The following is a 21,614-nucleotide window of genomic DNA, read 5'->3' as shown; positions in this document are numbered from 1 at the left end:
TAGACATTTTCACAATATTTATTCTTCCAATCCAGGAGCATGGAACATTTTTCCATTTCTTTGTGTCTTCCTCAATTTCTTTCATGAGTACTTTATAGTTTTCTGAGTATAGATTCTGTGTCTCTTTGGTTAGGTTTATTCCTAGGTATCTTATGGTTTTGGATGCAATTGTAAATGGGATTGACTCCTTAATATCTCTTTCTTCTGTCTTGCTGTTGGTGTAGAGAAATGCAACTGATTTCTGTGCATTGATTTTATATCCTGACACTTTACTGAATTCCTGTATAAGTTCTAGCAGTTTTGGAGTGGAGTCTTTTGGGTTTTCCGCATATAGTATCATATCATCTGCGAAGAGTGATAATTTGACTTCTTCTTTGCCGATTTGGATGCTTTTAATTTCCTTTTGTTGTCTGATTGCTGAGGCTAGGACCTCTAGTACTATGTTGAATAGCAGTGGTGATAATGGACATCCCTGCCGTGTTCCTGACCTTAGTGGAAAAGCTTTCAGTTTTTCTCCATTGAGAATGATATTTGCGGTGGGTTTTTCATAGATGGCTTTGATGATATTGAGGTATGTGCCCTCTATCCCTACACTTTGAAGAGTTTTGATCAGGAAGGGATGCTGTACTTTGTCAAATGCTTTTTCAGCATCTATTGAAAGTATCATATGGTTCTTGTTCTTTCTTTTATTGATGTGTTGTATCACATTGACTGATTTGCGGATGTTGAACCAACCTTGCAGCCCTGGAATAAATCCCACTTGGTCGTGGTGAATAATCTTTTTAATGTACTGTTGAATCCTATTGGCTAGTATTTTGTTGAGTATTTTTGCATCTGTGTTCATCAAGGATATCGGTCTATAGCTCTCTTTTTTGGTGGGATCCTTGTCTGGTTTTGGGATCAAGGTGATGCTGGCCTCATAAAATGAGTTTGGAAGTTTTCCTTCCATTTCTATTTTTTGGAACAGTTTCAGGAGAATAGGAATTAGTTCTTCTTTAAATGTTTGGTAGAATTCCCCCGGGAAGCCATCTGGCCCTGGGCTTTTGTTTGTTTGGAGATTTTTAATGACTGTTTCAATCTCCTTACTGGTTATGGGTCTGTTCAGGCTTTCTATTTCTTCCTGGTTCAGTTGTGGTAGTTTATATGTTTCTAGGAATGCATCCATTTCTTCCAGATTGTCAAATTTATTGCCGTAGAGTTGCTCATAGTATGTTCTTATAATAGTTTGTATTTCTTTGGTGTTAGTTGTGATCTCTCCTCTTTCATTCATGATTTTATTTATTTGGGTCCTTTCTCTTTTCTTTTTGATAAGTCGGGCCAGGGGTTTATCAATTTTATTAATTCTTTCAAAGAACCAGCTCCTACTTTCGTTGATTTTTTCTATTGTTTTTTTGGTTTCTATTTCATTGATTTCTGCTCTGATCTTTATGATTTCTCTTCTCCTGCTGGGCTTAGGGTTTCTTTCTTGTTCTTTCTCCAGCTCCTTTAGGTGTAGGGTTAGGTTGTGTACCTGAGACCTTTCTTGTTTCTTGAGAAAGGCTTGTACCGCTATATATTTTCCTCTCAGGACTGCCTTTATTGTGTCCCACAGATTTTGAACCGTTGTATTTTCATTATCATTTGTTTCCATGATTTTTTTCAATTCTTCTTTAATTTCCCGGTTGACCCATTCATTTTTTAGAAGGATACTGTTTAGTCTCCATGTATTTGGGTTCTTTCCAAACTTCCTTTTGTGGTTGAGTTCTAGCTTTAGAGCATTGTGGTCTGAAAATATGCAGGGAATGATCCCAATCTTTTGATACCGGTTGAGTCCTGATTTAGGACCAAGGATGTGATCTATTCTGGAGAATGTTCCATGTGCACTAGAGAAGAATGTGTATTCTGTTGCTTTGGGATGAAATGTTCTGAATATATCTGTGATGTCCATCTGGTCCAGTGTGTCGTTTAAGGCCTTTATTTCCTTGCTCATCTTTTGCTTGGATGACCTGTCCATTTCAGTGAGGGGAGTGTTAAAGTCCCCTACTATTATTGTATTGTTGTTGATGTGTTTCTTTGATTTTGTTATTAATTGGTTTATATAGTTGGCTGCTCCCACGTTGGGGGCATAGATATTTAAAATTGTTAAATCTTCTTGTTGGACAGACCCTTTGAGTATGATATAGTGTCCTTCCTCATCTCTTATTATAGTCTTTGGCTTAAAATCTAATTGATCTGATATAAGGATTGCCACTCCTGCTTTCTTCTGATGTCCATTAGCATGGTAAATTCTTTTCCACCCCCTCACTTTAAATCTGGAGGTGTCTTCGGGCTTAAAATGAGTTTCTTGGAGGCAACATATAGATGGGTTTTGTTTTTGTATCCATTCTGATACCCTGTGTCTTTTGACAGGGGCATTTAGCCCATTCACATTCAGGGTAACTATTGAGAGATATGAATTTAGTGCCATTGTATTGCCTGTAAGGTGACTGTTATTGTATATGGTCTCTGTTCCTTTCTGATCTACCACTTGTAGGCTCTCTCTTTGCTTAGAGGACCCCTTTCAAGATTTCCTGTAGAGCTGGTTTGGTGTTTGCAAATTCTTTCAGTTGTTGTTTGTCCTGGAAGCTTTTAATCTCTCCTTCTATTTTCAATGATAGCCTAGCTGGATATAGTATTCTGGGCTGCATGTTTTTCTCGTTTAGTGCTCTAAAAATATCATGCCAGCTCTTTCTGGCCTGCCAGGTCTCTGTGGATAAGTCAGCTGCCAATCTAATATTTTTACCATTGTATGTTACAGACTTCTTTTCCCGGGCTGCTTTCAGGATTTTCTCTTTGTCACTGAGACTTGTAAATTTTACTATTAGGTGACGGGGTGTGGGCCTATTCTTATTGATTTTGAGGGGCGTTCTCTGAACCTCCTGAATTTTGATGCTCGTTCCCTTTGCCATATTGGGGAAATTCTCCCCAATAATTCTCTCCAGTATACCTTCTGCTCCCCTCTCTCTTTCTTCTTCTTCTGGAATCCCAATTATTCTAATGTTGTTTTGTCTTATGGTGTCACTTAATTCTCGAATTCTCCCCTCGTGGTCCAGTAGCTGTTTGTCCCTCTTTTGCTCAGCTTCTTTATTCTCTGTCATTTGGTCTTCTATATCACTAATTCTTTCTTCTGCCTCATTTATCCTAGCAGTGAGAGCCTCCATTTTTTATTGCACCTCATTAATAGCTTTTTTGATTTCAACTTGGTTAGATTTTAGTTCTTTTATTTCTCCAGAAAGGGCTTTTATATCTCTCGAGAGGGTTTCTCTAATATCTTCCATGCCTTTTTCGAGCCCGGCTAGAACCTTGAGAATTGTCATTCTGAACTCTAGATCTGACATATTACCGATGTCTGTATTGATTAGGTCCCTAGCCTTTGGTACTGCCTCTTGTTCTTTTTTTTGCGTTGAATTTTTACGTCTTGTCATTTTGGCCAGATAAGAGTAAATGAAGGGGCAAGTAAAATACTAAAAGGGTGGCAACAACCCCAGGAAAATATGCTTTAACTAAATTAGAAGAGATCCAAAATCGTGAGTGGGGAGAAAGGGGATAAAAAGAGGTTCAAAAAGGAAGAAAGAAAAAAAAGAAAAGAAAAAAAAATTTTTTAAAAAAGAAAACACCTGAGAAAAATGTAAAAAAGAAAAAATATATATATTAGATAAACTAGTAAAAAATCGTTAAAAAAGAAAAAGGTAACAGTTAAAAAAAAAATTTTACCCGAAGGCGAGAAGAATAAGAAAAAAAGAAAAAAAAATGAAAAAGAAAAAATTAAATTAACTGCAAGACAAAAAAAAAAAATCACAGGAAAAAAGCCATGAGTTCCGTGCTTGGCTTTCTCCTCCTCCGGAATTCTGCTGCTCTCCTTTGTATTGAAACCGCACTCCTTGGTAGGTGAACTTGATCTCGGCTGGATTTCCTGTTGATCTTCTGGGGGAGGGGCCTGTTGTAGTGATTCTCAAGTGTCTTTGCCCTAGGCGGAATTGCACCGCTTTTACCCGGGGCCGGGGTGAGTAATCCGCTCGGGTTTGCTTTCAGGAGCTTTTGTTCCCTGAGCGCTTTCCGTAGAGTTCCGGAGGACGGGAACACAAATGGCGGCCTCCTGGTCTCCGGCCCGGAGGAGCCGAGAGCCCAGGGCCCCACTCCTCAGTGCGCCCTCAGAGAACAGCGCCCAGTTACTCCCGTCTGCCTGACCTCCGGCCGCGCTCCGAGCTCACCGAGCCTGCGATCGGTTCAAGGTAACACCGAGCTGTGAGCTTACTGTCGGCTCTGTTTCTGTAGCCGGCTTTCCCGTTCCAATACCCGCAAGCTCTGCGACACTCAGACACCCCCGATCCTTCTGTGACCCTGCGGGACCTGAGGCCACGCTGACCCCGCGTGGGCTTCGCCCCGGTTTAGCCTCTGGACTGATGTCCCTCAGCGGAACAGACTTTTAAAAGTCCTGATTTTGTGCGCGGTTGCTCCGCCGCTTGCCGGGAGCCGGCCCCTCCCCCCGGGGTCTATCTTCCCGTCGCTTTGGATTCACTTCTCCGCAGGTCCTACCTTTCAGAAAGTGGTTGTTTTTCTGTTTCCAGAATTGCTGTTCTTCTTCTCTTCGGTCTGCCGATGGATTTTCAGGTGTTTGCAATCTTTAGATAAGCTATCTAGCTGATCTCCGGCTAGCTGAAGCAGTCTCAGCTTGCTACTTCTCCGCCATCTTGACTCCTCCCCCGAGACATTTTCTGTATTGCATTTTTTAAAAGCAATAGTTTAATAGGATTGAAAATAAAAAGAATATCTCGTTCTTAACCATAAATAATTTGAGAAGTACTTATCTACAACACATAATTGTATAAGAATTAGCACATTAAAATATTAAAAATTACAGATCAATACATAACTATAAACCTCTCCAATCAAAATTAGCCAAAAGACACAATTATTTCACAGAGTAGAAAATACAGTTTGCCTTAAACATCTGAATAGATGGTTAATCTCACCAGTAATCATAAAATGCAAAGTTTAAAAAAAAAAGGAAAAAAAAAACTCTGAAAAGTCTACATACTATATGATTCTAAGTATGTGGCATTCTGGAAAAGGCAAAAGTATGAAGACAATAGAAGATTAGTGGTTAACAGAAGTTTGGAAGGGTTGAGTTGATGAGGCATGGCAATTTCTAGGAAGTGAAGGTGCTCTATACAATACCGTAATGATGGACACTTTGATTATATATTTATTGAAACCTATGGAATGAACAACATAAAGAATAAAACCTGATCAACTGTTACAAAAGCAGTGACCAGTACAAGATATAAATAATAGATAAACAGTATGGAATCAGAGTAGAACTGGTGAGAGGGGAACTCTGCATTTTTTTAATCAATTGTTTGTTAAACTAACTCTGTTCTAAAAAAATTAAACATAAGTTCAAAAAGTACAAGCACACAAAGAAATGGCATTTTTACATTAGCCATATGAGCAAAAGTTAAAATTACAAACACTAACAAATATTTGATGAGGTTGAAGAATGTCTCAACAAATATATGATGAGACATTCTTACACACTTGGTTGGAAAATGTTTTGGTAGAAGTACCTTGTAAAAAGTGGCACATCTTTGCCTCTCTATTCAATAGTTCTCCTTTTCTACATGTATTACTTTAGTCACTCTCAATCACATGCAACTTCTGCCCTCAGGGGACATTAGGCAAGTTAGAAGACATTTTTGGCTGTTAGAATTGGACAAAGAGGCACTACTGGTATCAAGTGTGTGGAGGTTAGCGATGCTGTTAGACATCCTCAAGTGCATATGTCAGCCCCACACCTAATCAAGAGACATGGCCCAAATGTGAATGAGACAAAGGTTGAAAAATTTTGCTTTAAATAAACTCTTTTATAGATTCACCAGAAGATTTTTATAACACTGTTCTTTATAGCAAAAACAAGAAAACAAATAATAAAAGAGAAACAACCCAGAAATAGATTTATGTACAGAAACATGAAAATCGATAAATGTAACATATTTATAAATTGAATGCAATAAAGTGGTGAAATTTAATGACAATTAAATGTATCAATATGGATGACTGTTACAAAGATAATGATCATTGAAAAAGGAAATTGTAAGACATAACCAATGGAGTATCATTTTCAAAATTTTTAAAAGCAAGTAATAGTCAACATATAGTTTAAGATTACATGCAAAACTTGTAAAACTAAAAAAAAGCAAAAATAATGTTTAAAAAATGCATTCATATTTATTTAGGTCCCCTGCCCATTTTATTAATCATACTGTTTCCTTTTTCGGTGTTCAGTTGTGTAAGTTTTTTATATATTTTGGATATTTAGACCTTCTCAAATATATCATTTGCAAATATCATCTCCCATTCAGAAGGTTGCCTTTTTGTTTTGTTTATGGTTTCCCTCACTGTGCAGAGTTTTTTACATTAATGTGGTCTCAATAGTTTATTTTTTCTTTTGTTTTCCTTGCCTTAGAAGACATACCTAGAAAAATGTTACTAGGGCCAATGTCAGAGAAATTACTGCCTGTGCTGTCTCCTAGGATTTCTATGGTTTCAGGTCTCACATTTATCTATTAATCCATTTTGAGTTTATTTTTGCATTTGGTATTAGAAAGTGGTATGGTTTCATTCTTTTACATGTAGCTGTCTCGTTTTTAAAGAATCCTTTATTGAAGAGACTGTCTTTTCCCCATTTTATATTCTTTCTTCCTCTGCCATGGATTAATTGACCATAATAATTGTGGGTTTATTTCTGCACTCTCTTCTCTGTTCCTTCAATAAAGGTGTCTATTTTTGTGCCAGTGCCATACTATTTTGATTACTATAGCTTCGTGGTTATCTTAAAATCTGGAGAAGGGGGTGGGATTATGGACATTGGGGAGGGTATGTGCTTTGGTGAGTGCTGTGAAGTGTGTAAACCTGGTGATTCACAGACCTGTACCCCTGGGGATAAAAATATATGTTTATAAAAAATAAAAAGTTAAAAAAAAATAAAATAAAAATTGATGGTTTTAAAAAAAAAAATCTGAATTGTGATAAGGAAGAGGTGGTAAACACACACACACACTCTCTCTCACAGGAATATCATACAACCATAAAAAAGGACATGATCATGGCATTTATGACAACATGGATGGATCTAGAGGCTATTATGCTAAAGTGAAATAAGTCAGACTTGAGAAAGACAAATACTATGATTTCACATGTTTGAAATTTTAAAAAATGGAAAAACAAACAAAAAGCAGAATTAAACATGAAAACACAGAGACCAAACTGATGGTTGCTAGAAGAGAGCATGGTGGGGGAATGGGCAAAATGGGTGAAAGTCTTCCAGGTAGGCAAGGAATAAGTTATGGAAATAAAAGGCACATCATAAGGAATACAGTCAGTGTAACAGACAGATGGTAGCTACACTTGTGGTGAGCATAACAAAATGTATGAACTTGTTGAATCATTATGTTGTCATCTGAAACTAATGTACCATGCGTGTCAACTACACTAAAAAAACTTAATAAAAAAATCCCCACACATGCATTCAGGATACTGTTTCCCTGAAATAGGAAGGGGGTCTGGGGGATGTGATTGAGAAGGAGCATCCAGTTTGGGTATTTGGTGATATTCTATTTCTATAGGCTTGTTTTAGTATTATCCTTTATAACTTAAATGTAGTCTTCATATGTTCACTGGTCTTTACCAACATTTCACGATAAAAATATTCAAAATGTAAAAAAAGAAAACAAACAAACAAAAAAACCCAAATATTAGGTGAAAGATACAGTGATAAATAAAAAGAAATTTCCTCAAGAACACGTTCCTGAAACCTGTCTTTGTCTATTTGCCCCTCACAATACTTTATATAACTGGACCCTAAGCAAAATATTACAAGATCTATTTGGTAGAATATTTAGAAGTTTGGGTTGGCAACCTGGCATTCCCTTTGGCATTAGGATGAAGTAATGAATTGAAAAAGATACTTCCACATATGTTTTTATGAATTTCTTTAAAGGGAGATTAAATGATAATTTCCTATTGTCTCAGAATTTTGGTTGAAGCTCAAATCAGAGAATAATGTTCAACTAAACTCATAACAATTCTAATTCACTAATTTTCTATATAGCTGTATAAGTTCTGCTATTTATTATGAATGTTAACAACTACTTTTTCTATACTAAACTTCTGTCCTTGGTTCCTTTTCCCCTTTCCCTGTTTTATTCTCATTGAAAATTGCTTCTCACTTTTCCTTTTATTATTTAATATATGGAGATTTCTAAGTACAGTTAGGTTGGGATCTCTGACTAAAAATATGTTTTTTCCATGTAAAAGTGCTCTCTTGACTGTGGGGTGTTTGAGCTATAAACAAATAGAGGTATACTAGCATAAATTTCACAGAATTATCACAACATGTAATTAGTTTGTAGAAAGCCTCTCCTGGAAACTTGTGTAACTTGTTAAACCCAGAAGTGAAAGAAAACAATCAAACAAAACCAGTGCTTTGTAGTCCCTTACCGGAGGCTCCATAGCATAACAGTTTTAAAATCATGGACTCTGGAACCAGACTGCTTAAACTCTAATCTTGTTTCTTCACACTTATTTTGTGAACTTGGAGAGTTACTTAAATCCTGCATTTCTGGGGTGCCTGGGTGGCTCAGTGGGTTAAAGCCTCTGCCTTCAGCTCAGGTCATGATCCCAGAGTCCTGGGATGGAGCCCCGAATCGGGCTCTCTGCTCAGTGGGGAGCCTGCTTCTTCCTCTTTCTCTCCCTGCGTCCCTTTCTGCCTACTTGTGATCTCTGTCTGTCATAAAATAAAATAAAATAAAATAAAATAAAATAAAATAAAATAAAAAAATAAAAATCCTGCATTTCTTATATTTCTCACCAGGAAAATGAGAATAATAGCATACATACCTGTTATGGTAATTGCAAGGATGATATGAGTTAGAATTTATAAATTGTTCAGAAAAAAACTTATTTAAGGATTTCATAATTAAAATATTGATGACGATTTGATTTACAGGGCATTCTTACAAAAATTCATAAGAAAAAATTCATATTTATTCCATATAATTTGGACTTCATTTTAGTTAAAATTTGCAACAACAAAAAAAGTGGCACATAGTCTCACTTGAATATTAATGTTTTAATTGACTGCAGCATTCTAGTGATGTTTCTTTTTTCATTCCCGACATTAAGATATTTGGTCCTTTATTTTTTTCTTTATTATTCTTATCGGGGGTCACATTTTTTTCAAATATATATATATATTTTTTTCTTTTACTTTTCTTTTTTTTTATAATTTTTTAAATTAATTTTTTATTTTTTATAAACATATATTTTTATCCCCAGGGGTACAGGTCTGTGAATTGCCAGGTTTTCACACTTCACAGCACTCACCAAAGCACATACCCTCCCCAATGTCCATAACCACACCCCCTTTTCCCAAGGCCCCTCCCCTCAGCAACCCTCAGTTTGTTTTGTGAGATTAAGAGTCACTTATGGTTTGGCTCCTGCCCAATCCCATCTTGTTTCATTTATTCTTCTCCTACCCACTTAAGCCCCCATGTTGCATCACCACTTCCTCATATCAGGGAGATCATATGATAGTTGTCTTTCTCCATTGACTTATTTTGCTAAGCATGATATGCTCTAGTTCCAACCACATTGTGGTAAATGGCAAGATTTCATTTCTTTTGATGGCTGCATCGTATTCCATTGTGTACATATACCACATCTTCTTTATCCATTCATCTGTTGATGGACATCTAGGTTCTTTCCATAGTTTGGCTATTGTGGACATTGCCGCTATAAACATTCGGGTGCACGTGCCCCTTCGGATCACTACGTTTGTATCTTTAGGGTAAATACCCAGTAGTGCAGTTGCTGGGTCATAGGGCAGTTCTATTTTCAACATTTTGAGGAACCTTCATGCTGTTTTCCAGAGTGGTTGTACCAGCTTGCATTCCCACCAACAGTGTAGGAGGGTTCTCCTTTCTCCGCATCCTCGCCAGCATCTGTCATTTTCTGACTTGTTGATTTTAGCCATTCTGACTGGTGTGAGGTGATATCTCATTGTGGTTTTGATTTGTATTTCCCTGATGCCGAGTGATATGGAGCACTTTTTCATGTGTCTGTTGGCCATCTGGATGTCTTCTTTGCAGAAATGTCTGTTCACGTCCTCTACCCATTTCTTGATTGGATTATTTCTTCTTTGGGTGTTGAGTTTGCTAAATTCTTTATAGATTTAGGACACTAATCCTTTATCTGATATGTCGTTTGCAAATATCTTCTCCCATTCTGTCAGTTGTCTTTTGGTTTAGTTAACTGTTTCCATTGCTGTGCAAAAGCTTTTGATCTTGATGAAATCCCAATAGTTCATTTTTGCCCTTGCTTCCCTTGCCTTTGGCGATGTTCCTAGGAAGATGTTGCTGTGGCTGAGGTCGAAGACGTTGCTGCCTGTGTTCTCCTCAAGGATTTTGATGGATTCCTTTCTCACATTGAGGTCCTTCATCCATTTTGAGTCTATTTTCGTGTGGGGTGTAAGGAAATGGTCCAATTTCATTTTTCTGCAAGTGGCTGTACAAATTTCCCAACACCAATTATTGAAGAGGCTGTCCTTTATCCATTGAACATTCTTTCCTGCTTTGTCAAAGATTAGTTAACCATAGGGTTGAGGATCTATTTCTGGGTTTTCTACTCTGCTCCATTGATCTAGGTGTCTGTTTTTGTGCCAGTACCATGCTGTCTTGATGATGACAGCTTTGTAATAGAGCTTGAGTCTGGAATTGTGATGCCACCAACTTTGGCTTTCTTTTTCAATATTCCTTTGGCTATTTGAGGTCTTTTCTGGTTCCATATAAATTTTAGGATTGTTCCATTTCTTTGAAAAAGATGGATGGTACTTTGATAGAAATTGCATTAAATGCATAGATTGCTTTAGGTAGCATAGTCATTTTCACAATATTTTTTCTTCCAATCCAGGAGCATGGAACATTTTTCCACTTCTTTGTGTCTTCCTCAATTTCTTTCATGAGTACTTTATAGTTTTCCGAGTATAGATTCTTAGCCTCTTTGGTTAGGTTTATTCCTAGGTATCTTATGGTTTTGGGTGCAATTGTAAATGGGATTGACTCGTTAATTTCTCTTTCTTCTGTCTTGCTGTTGGTGTAGAGAAATGCCACTGATTACTGTGCATTGATTTTATATCCTGACACTTTACTGAATTCCTGTAAATGTTCTAGAAGTTCTGGAGTGGAATCTTTTGGGTTTTCCACATATAGTATCATATCATCTGTGAAGAGTGATAGTTTGACTTCTTCTTTGCCGATCTGGATGCCTTTAATTTCCTTTTGTTGTCTGATTGCTGAGGCTAGGACTTCTAGTACTATGTTGAATAGCAGTGGTGATAATGGACATCCCTGCCGTGTTCCTGACCTTAGCGGAAAAGCTTTCAGTTTTTCTCCATTGAGAACGATATTTGTGGTGGGATTTTCATAAATGGCTTTGATAATATTGAGGTATGTGCCCTCTATCCCTACACTTTGAAGAGTTTTGATCAGGAAGGGATGCTGTACTTTGTCAAATGCTTTTTCAGCATCTATTGAGAGTATCATATTGTTCTTGTGCTTTCTTTTATTGATGTGTTGTATCACATTGACTGATTTGTAGATGTTGAACCAACCTTGCAGCCCTGGAATAAATCCCACTTGGTCGTGGTGATTATCCTTTTAATGTACTGTTGAATCCTATTGGCTAGTATTTTGGTGAGAATTTTCACATCTGTGTTCATCAAGGATATTGGTCTATAGCTCTCTTTTTTGATGGGATCCTTGTCTGGTTTTGGGTTCAAGGTGATGCTGGCCTCATAAAATGAGTTTGGAAGTTTTCCTTCCATTTCTATTTTTTGGAACAGTTTCAGGAGAATAGGAGTTAGTTCTTCTTTAAATGTTTGGTAGAATTCCCCCAGGAAGCCGTCTGAACCTAGGCTTTACTTTGTTTGGAGATTTTTAATGACTGTTTCAATCTCCTTACTGGTTATTGGTCTGTTAAGGCTTTCTATTTCTTCCTGGTTCAGTTGTGGTAGTTTATATGTTTCTAGAAATGCATCCATTTCTTCCAAATTGTCAAATTTGTTGGTGTAGAGTTGCTCATAGTATGTTCTTATAATAGTTTGTAATTTGTTGGTTTTAGTTGTGATCTCTCCTCTTACATTCATGATTTTATTTATTTGGGTCCTTTCTCTTTTCTTTTTGATAAGCCTGGCCAGGGGTTTATCAATATTATTAATTCTTTCAAAGAACCAGCTCCTAGTTTTGTTGATTTGTTCTATCATTTTTTTGGTTTCTATTTCATTGATTTCTGCTCTGATCTTTATGATTTCTCTTCTCCTGCTGGGCTTAGGTTTTCTTTCTTTTTCTTTCTCCAGCTGTTTTAGGTGTAGGGTTAGGTTATGTACCTGAGACCTTTCTTGTTTCTTGAGAAAGGCTGTACCACTATGTATTTTTCTCTCAGGACTGCCTTTGTTGTGTCCCACAAATTTTGAACCAATTTGTTTTCATTATCATTTGTTTCCATGATTTTTTTCAATTCTTCTTTAATTTCCTGGTTGACCCATTCATTCTTTAGAAGGATGCTGTTTAGTCTCGATGTATTTGGGTTCTTTTCTAACTTCCTCTTGTAGTTGAGTTCTAGCTTCAGAGCATTTGGTCTGAAAATATGCAGGGTATGATCCCAATCTTTTGATACCGGTAGAGCCCTGTTAGGACCGAGAATGTGATCTATTCTGGAGAATGTTCCATGTGCACTAGAGAATAATGTGTATTCTGTTGCTTTGGGATGAAATGTTCTGAATATATCTGTAATGTCCATCTGTCCAGTGTGTCATTTAAGGCCGTTACTTCCTTGTTTATCTTTTGCTTGGATGATCTGTCCATTTCAGTCATGGGAGTGTTAAAGTCCCCTACTATTATTGTATTATTGTTGATGTGTTTCTTTGATTTTGTTATTAATTGGTTTATATAGTTGGCTGCTTCCACGTTGGGGGCATAGATATTTAAAATTGTTAAATCTTCTTGTTGGACAGACCCTTTGAGTATGATATAGAGTCCTTCCTCATCTCTTATTATCGTCTTTGGCTTAAAATCTAATTGATCTGATATAAGGATTGCCACTCCTGCTTTCTTCTGATGTCCATTAGCATGGTAAATTCTTTTCCACCCCCTCACTTTAAATCTGAAGGTGTCTTCGGGCTTAAAATGAGTTTCTTGGAGGCAACATATAGATGGGTTTTGTTTTTTTATCCATTCTGATACCCTGTGTCTTTTGATTGGAGCATTTAGCCCATTAACATTCAGGGTAACTATTGAGAGATATGAATTTAGTGCCATTGTAATGCTTGTAAGGTGACTGTTACTGTATATAGTCTCTGTTCCTTTCTGATCTACCGCTTGTAGGCTCTCTCTTTGCTTGGAGGCCCACTTTCAATATTTCCTGTAGAACTTGTTTGGTGTTTGCAAATTCTCTCAGTTTTTGTTTGTCCTGGAAGCTTTTAATCTCTCCTTCTATTGTCAATGAAAGCCTAGCTGGATATAGTATTCTTCACTGCATGTTTTTCTTGTTTAATGCTTTCTGGCCTGCCAGGTCTCTGTGGATAAGCCATCTGCCAATCTAATATTTTTACCATTGTATGTTACAGACTTCTTTTCCTGGGCTGCTTTCAGGATTTTCTCTTTGTCACTAAGACTTGTAAATTTTACTATTAGGTGACGGTGTGTGGGCCTATTCTTACTGATTTTGAGGGGCATTCTCTGCACCTCCTGAATTTTGGTCCTCGTTCCCTTTGTCATATTGGGGAAATTCTCTCCAATAATTCTCTCCAGCATACCTTCTGCTCCCCTCTCTCTTTCTTCTTCTTCTGGAATCCCAATTATTCTAATGTTGTTTCGTCTTATGGTGTCACTTATCTCTCGAATTCTCCCCTCGTGGTCCAGTAGCTGTTTGTCCCTCTTTTGCTCAGCTTCTTTATTCTCTTTCATGTGGTCTTCTATTTCACTAATTCTTTCCTCTGCCTCATTATTCCAGCAGTGATAGCCTCCATTTTTTATTGCACCTCATTAATAGCTTTTTTTATTTCAACTTGGTTAGATTTTAGTTCTTTTATTTCTCCAAAAAGGGCTTTTATATCTCCCGAGAGGGTTTCTCTAATATCTTCCATGCCTTTTTCAAGCCCAGCTAGATCCTTGAGAATTGTCATTCTGAACTCTAGATCTGACATATTACCAATGTCTGTATTGATTAGGTCCCTAGCCTTTGGTACTGCCTCATGTTCTTTTTTTGTGGTGAATTTTTCTGCCTTGTCATTTTATCCAGATAAGAGTATATGAAGGAGCAAGTAAAATACTAAAAGGGTGGCAACAACCCCAGGAAAATATGCTTTAACCAAATCAGAAGAGATCCCAAATCGTGAGGGGGGAGAAAGGGGTTAAAAAGAGATTCAGAAAGAAAGAAAGAAAGAAAAAAAGAAAGAAAAAAAAGAAAAGAATTAAAAAAGAAAATGAATAAAGAAAAATATAAAAAAGAGAAAAAATATCTATATTAGATATACTAGTTAAAAAACATTAATAAAGAAAAGGGTTAAAGTTAAAAAAATATTTAGCAGAAGAATAGAAAAAAAATTGAAAAAGAAAAAAAAAATTAAATTAACTGCTAGACTAAAGAATCATAGGGAGAATGCAATGAGTTCGGTGCTTTGCTTTCTCCTTCTCTGGAATTATGCTGCTCTCCTTGGTATTGAAACCACACTCCTTGGTAGGTGAACTTGGTCTTGGCTGGATTTCTTGTTGATCTTCTGGGGGAGGGGCCTGTTGCAGTGATTCTCAAGTGTCTTTGCCCTAGGCAAAATTGCACCACCCTTACCAGGGGCCGGGCTGAGTAATCTGCTCGGGTTTGCTTTCAGGAGCTTTTGTTCCCTGAGCGCTTTCCATAGAGTTCTGGATGACAGGAATACAAATGGCAGCCTTCTGGTCTCCAGCCCGGAGGAGCTGAGAGCCCAGGGCCCCACTCCTCAGTGTGCCCTCAGAGAACAGCACCCAGTAACTCCCGTCTGCCTGACCTCTGGCTGTGCTTCGAGCTCACTGAGCCTGTGACAGGTTCAGGGTACCCCCGAGCTGTGAGCTCACTGTCGGCTCTGTCTCTGTAGCCGGCTTCCCTATTCTAATACCTTTAAGCTCTGCCACACTCAGACACCCCCGATTCTTCTGTGACCCTGCGGGATCTGAGGCCACGCTGGCCCCGCGTGGGCTTCACCCCGGTTTAGCCTCTAAAACAATGTCCCTCAGCGGAACAGACTTTTAAAAGTCCTGATTTTGTGGTTGTTGCTCCACCGCTTGCCGGGAGCTGGCCCCTCCCCCGGCGGTCTATCTTCCCATCGCTTTGGATTCACTTCTCCACCAGTCCTACCTTTCAGAAAGTGGTTGTTTTTCTGTTTCTAGAATTGCTGTTCTTCTTCTCTTCGATATGCCGATGGATTTGTAGGTGTTTGCAATCTTTAGATAAGCTATCTAGCTGATCTCCTGCTAGCTGAAGTAGTCTCATCCTGCTACTTCTCCACCATCTTGACTCCTCCCCCTATATTTTTCTATTTTTTAATGTCTTCACTTATCTACCTCCTTTCACATCATTATTTACATTTTTTAGATTAATACATTATTTTCCCAAAATCATGAGAATAGATGCAGAGTCCTTTTTAAATAATTTATGCATCATAGATTATGCATTTTCCTTTCAATATGACTTTAGCTGCATCCCAGAAATTTTTTTTAACCATTATTCAAATAAAAATAGTTTCTAGTTTCCGTTTTGGTGGGTCTTTTGACCTATGAATTATATAAATGTATGTCTTCATTTTCAAACAGATTTTCATGTTAACTTTTTGTTATTTATTTCACCTTTCTTAAAAAATATATTTTGTAGGATTTAATCTTCTGGAATTTTTGAAATTTGACTATGCACCTGCATGTACAAATACAGTCATTTTCTGTAAATATTCCATTGTACTTGAAAATAATACATATTCTGAAATTGATGAATTTGATATCTATACATCTTAATTAGATCAAGCTCATTAATCCTGTTTTTTAAAATTGCTTACATATTTAATGATTTTTGACTAGCTGCCAGTGAGAATTTAAATAAAAACAAAAATTTGAAGTCTAATTATGGGTATATCTCTGTCTTTTGTGTTCCATCTCCATCAGTTTTTGCTTTACATGGCTTGAGATTATGTTGTTAAATGTATAGAAAATTTAGTATTGTTATTTATATCATCTTTGTAAATTAAACACTGTATTATAAAGTACTCCCCTTTTAGCTCTGTGATACTTTGTTTTATGTCAACTTGGCTTTGCTATAGCACCCAATATTCAAGTGAACACTAAGTTAAACTGTTCTGAAGGTATTTTGTAGAGGTAGCTAATATCTATAATTAGTTGGCTTTAAGTAATAGAGATCAGGTGTGATAACTTTGGTGGGCCTCCTCTAATTGTTGAAAGGACTTAAGAGCAAAAACCTAAATTTCACTAAAAAAAAAGAAATTCTGCCTATGAACTGCAACATTAGATCCTGTAAGAGTTTCCAGTTTGCTGGATTTCCCTCCAGATTTCCAGGTTTCACACTTCCTAGCCCCCACAATCATGTAAGTCCATTTCTTGATATCTGTTTATCTATCTATAAATCTACATTACTACCTATCTGTCTATCTTCCTATCATCATCTATCATCATTATAATCATCTATCTATCCTCCATCTCTGTCCATCTAAAATATCTCCTTATTGGGCCTGTTTCTCTGGAGAACTCTAACAGATACAATCTCTAGTACTGTTTAGTCTATGCTACTTAGTATTTATATAGGTATGACAGATATTTTTATTAGTGTTTGCTAATATATAATATATATTTTTATTATTTTATTTATTGGACTTTTTGTAGTCTTATATTTCCAATTTTTATATTTCAAACAGCATATAACTATGCTTTCAAAAGAGCAGTCTGATAATCTTTGTAATTTTAGATGAGAAGGTTTGGCTCATTTATATAAAATATAATTAATGATATATATGATTTTAAATCCAATGTTAAATTATTTGCTTTCTTTTTTAAATTTTATTTATTTATTTATTTAGCCATTCATTCATTCATTTATTTGTTTGTTTTGAGAGAGAGAGTGAGTGAGTGAGCAGGGGGATGCTCAGAAGGAGGGAAAGAATGAGGGAAAGAATATAAAGCAGACTCTTCATTAAGCATGGAGTTCAATGTTGGGCTTGATCTCATAATGCTGAGGTCATGATCTGAGCAGAAATCAAGCGTCAGATGCTTAACTGCCTGAGCCACCCAGGAACCCCAGCATCTTTATTTTTTTTTTAATGTTGATGTTTATTGATTAAGATTTACTTATTAATCATTTTTCCCATCTATTGGCTTGTTGGTTTTTATTATTACATTATTTATCTGTTGTAGCCCTAGGGATTAATACAAATGTATGCAAGTTTTCAAAACCTTTATAAATTAGTTCTTATCAGGAAATGCAAGGAATTTAATTATGTTTCTATCCCTCCTCATATTTATACTGTTGTTGATATATATTTTTAATTCAATCCATCTATCTGAATAATAATTTATCATTTTTGTTATGCCTGAAATTAGTTTTCCTTCGTAAAAATAAACACACAAACAGAAAACGTTAATTTTTCCTTGATTGTGGGTTAGCTGGTAATACATTCTAATCTTTTGTTTGTTTAACTGAAAATATTTTTATTTTATTTATGTTCTTCAGTATTATTTTTTGTAAATATATAATTATGATTTGATTTTTTTCTCAGCATGCTTTTAAGATATTATTCCATTGTCTTCAGGTCCCAATTGTTCTTTGAGAATTTAACTTCCAGGCTTTTAGCTTCTTTGAAGATAACTTGTTATATTTTTTCTAATTTTAGAATTCAAAGATTTTGGGGCTGCCTGGGTGGCTCAGTTGGTTGAGCATCCATCTTCAGGTCAGGTCATGATCTCGGAGTCCTGGGATGCAGCCCAGCATCTGGCTCCTTGCTCACTAGAAAGTCATCTTCTCCCTCTCCCTTTGCCCCTCCTTCTGGATCATGCTCTCCCTCTCAAATAAATAAATAAATACAATCTTAATGAAAAATAAAATAAAATTTAAAGACTTTTTTTTTTTTTGCTCTTTTACTATTATGTCTATAGGTTTCTTTTCATTTAGCCCTTTTAAATAGTGTTTGTCTATTTGTGACTTAGAGTCTTTTATCATGTTTAAAATTTTCTCAGACTTATTGCTTCTCTCTACCTTCTATCTTTTCTTCCTTTGAGACTGAGATTGCATCTCTGCAAGATTTCCTCACTTTACCCTCTCTCTGTGTTCTTCATTCTATTTCTCTCTCTCTTTCCCATCTTTTTTTTTCCTCTTCAGGCTTTAATCCATATTTTCTTCTGCTATAGCTACAAATTCATTAATTCTCTTATCAGTGATGTCAATTCCAGAATAGTCATTTGGTTTTCACATTTTCTGAAAAATTTCCCAATCTTGTCTTTTATTTTTTGCATATATTAAACAAATTACTTTTAAAGTCTGTTTCCCTTTTCTTTTATCTAATTCCCTATGGGTCTCTTCTATAATTTGTTGTTTCCATGATGCTACAAGTTGTGCCTGATTATTTATCTAATAACTGCCAGATATCTATAAAAGTGACAGAAATACTTAGGGGTACTTCTTTCAAGGGAGTATTTAATTTTATTTTGTTCATGCAACTAGTGGCACAGGATATCCTGAGCTACCTTAATTTCTTCTTAGGATTATCATGAGGATTTCCTCATAAGATAATAAATGCATTAAAAAATTTTTAAATTCCTGACACAAATAAGGGTTCAGAAAATTTTTAATATTATTAATGTAAACAAAAAACAGTAGAAAACATAATCACTAAACATTAATGGTGAATGTCAGTGGATATCAGTATTTCAGTGATTTTCTTCATTCTTCGTGTATGCTTTAGATCACTTTATTTTTTAACTGAAAAATCCTTTATTTAAAACAAAGCTACTCTCTACATAAACTAGCATAACTTAATGGCAAAGAGAAACTTGAATTATCATATGTGATCCCATGTTATCAGGGAAAATATTTGTGTTTATCATGGTCCTGGATAAAAGTCCATTTATAGGTCTCCTCACAATAGTTCTGATATTGTGCCCTATGAAACAAGATAACAGAATTTCCAGATGGAGATGTTTACCAGGCAACTGGAATGTAGTTTATAGCTGTGGAGATAAGTCAGGCAGTACAATTATTATAGAGAAGAGTCCTAGTCATCAGAACGGGTGATATATACAAGATAGATTCATATCTGTCAGAGTTGGGAGGCTGTAGAGCAAAATGCTGAGTTTCAACTTTCAGGAGCCTTCTCTCACAATGAGTTGGCCACAGGTAAAAAGTGAAAGAAAAAGATAAAGAATCTATACATATTATTAAGATCAAGATGTTTTTCCAAAGGGTTGCCTGGGTCAGGCATCTGACTCTTGATCTCCACTCAGGTCTTGACCGCAAGGTTGTAAGTCAAAAAATAAATAAATAAATAAATAAATAAATAATGTTTTTTGGACACCACGTGAAAAGGGATTTTCTTTTTTTCTTTTTCTTTTTTTTTTAAGATTTTATTTATTTATTTGACAGAGATCACAAGTAGGCAGAGAGGCGGGCAGAGAGGAAGAGAGGAGGAAACAGGCTCCCTGCTGAGTAGAGAGCCCCGATGCGGGCCTCGATCCCAGGACCTGAGATCATGACCTGAGCTGAAGGCAGAGACTTTAACCCACTGAGCCACTCAGGTGCTCCTGAAAAGATATTTTCAATGAGATGTGATTATTGCTGAAGAAAAGGTAAGACAAATGAGGACTGAGGATCAATTGAGAATGTAGTTTCTGAAATATGAAAAGGGTAAAAGTGTGTAAATAGAGATAAATAGGTAAAGAATGAAGCAGGATACTAAAGTATTATTGTTTCTTCAGTCAAAGGTAGGATGGATTTTTTTAAAAGATAGATTTATTATTTATTATTTAATTATTTTAGAGAGAGGGTGTACAAGCATACATGAGAAGGGGAAGGGGTACAGGAAGAAGATTCAGCACAGGGCTTGAAGTGGGTCTCAATCTCTTGACCATGAGATCATGACCTAAGTCAAGTCAAGAGCTGGATGCTTAACCTACTGAGCAACCCAACCACCCCCCTCAAAAAGTAGGACAAATTTAATGAAGTAGTTGGATAATCAGAGTCAAGAAAAGTTTTTATCAAGCTATGCTTCTTAAAAAAATTCAAACTTTTTCAAGACCAAAAAAAAAAAAAAAAAAAGACAAAATTATCTGAAACTCCATTCCTTGTATCTTTTTTTGATTCACCCATGAAAACAAATTCAGGTAGAAAAAGTGAAAAACCATAGGACTAACACATTCTCTAATTCTTAAAAGTTTTTTGGAATTTTTGGCTTTCATATAGATATGATAGCCCAACATGACACATTTTTTGTTTCTTTTGCCTTGGGCCTGGTTTCAGGAACATCAGCCTTATGAATCATTCATTTTCAAGAAGCTTAGCCAAGTGTTCTCTTTGCTGTATAATTTTGGTTTCAATTTCTCTTACTTTTATTATCAGGAGAACATATTCTTAAAAAACTATGATGTAGAGGAAACCCATGATGCAAGAGGAAAGAACAGTCTGAGAGATATTCTAGAATGCAAAGTCATGCACCATCAAAAGTTACTTCAAGTACTGATAAGCTGTATTACAAAACTGCATTTTTATAATGTACTGAACACTAATTTCTGCTTTTGATCATCGAAAAGAATGATATGGCTTCTGCTCTTGCTTCAGCTTCATTAATAAGATCGAACAATACCTGTAAGGGACCACAGAACTTCCTGCAGCCTCAAAAACCTTTACCAAATGCAGTTTTAATTTACAGTTTGAAAGAGACATTTTCAGAGCATTTCATCCTTTATTTAAACTTCTAACACATTACAAGCTCTCTAAATGTGAAAGACTATTGCCTCATCATCAGTCCTGAGCAGTTAAATATAGAGGAGATGCATAAAAATCTTCCTAAAAAGGACTTATAAGGAATAGGAAGAAGAAAGAACTGTATCATTGTGAGCACAGATAAAAGACTGGGTAAGAAAATGGAGGTGTAGGAGATACTATCTTAATTCCTCATGTGTTTCTATTTTTTTCTGGTTTGGAGTCATCAATTGGTTCAGTGTACCACAGGTTGCCTTTTAGGGCTGCAAAATAAGGCACTAAAACGTTCAAAGAACCCTGGAGACTTTAAGGAAAAACCAATGACAGTGCTGACTAAGTGATGGTTTAGGACTTTGGCCTAGGTCAAATTTGTTATCTTAATTCAAAGATTTAAATAGTCCCATAAAAAATGTTTTTTTTTTTTTCTGCTTACCTATTTTCATGGTTTTGATTATTTCAGTTTCCTTCTGACTTCCCTGATGGCAGTAAACAGATGATGTTCTCATTAATAAACACTTCATAAGAAAAGAAGCTTTCAG

This window comes from Mustela nivalis (assembly GCF_964662115.1).
Source record: "Mustela nivalis genome assembly, chromosome: 20".
In the NCBI taxonomy this organism is placed as follows: Eukaryota; Metazoa; Chordata; class Mammalia; order Carnivora; family Mustelidae; genus Mustela; species Mustela nivalis.
This window is presented reverse-complemented; position numbering follows the sequence as displayed.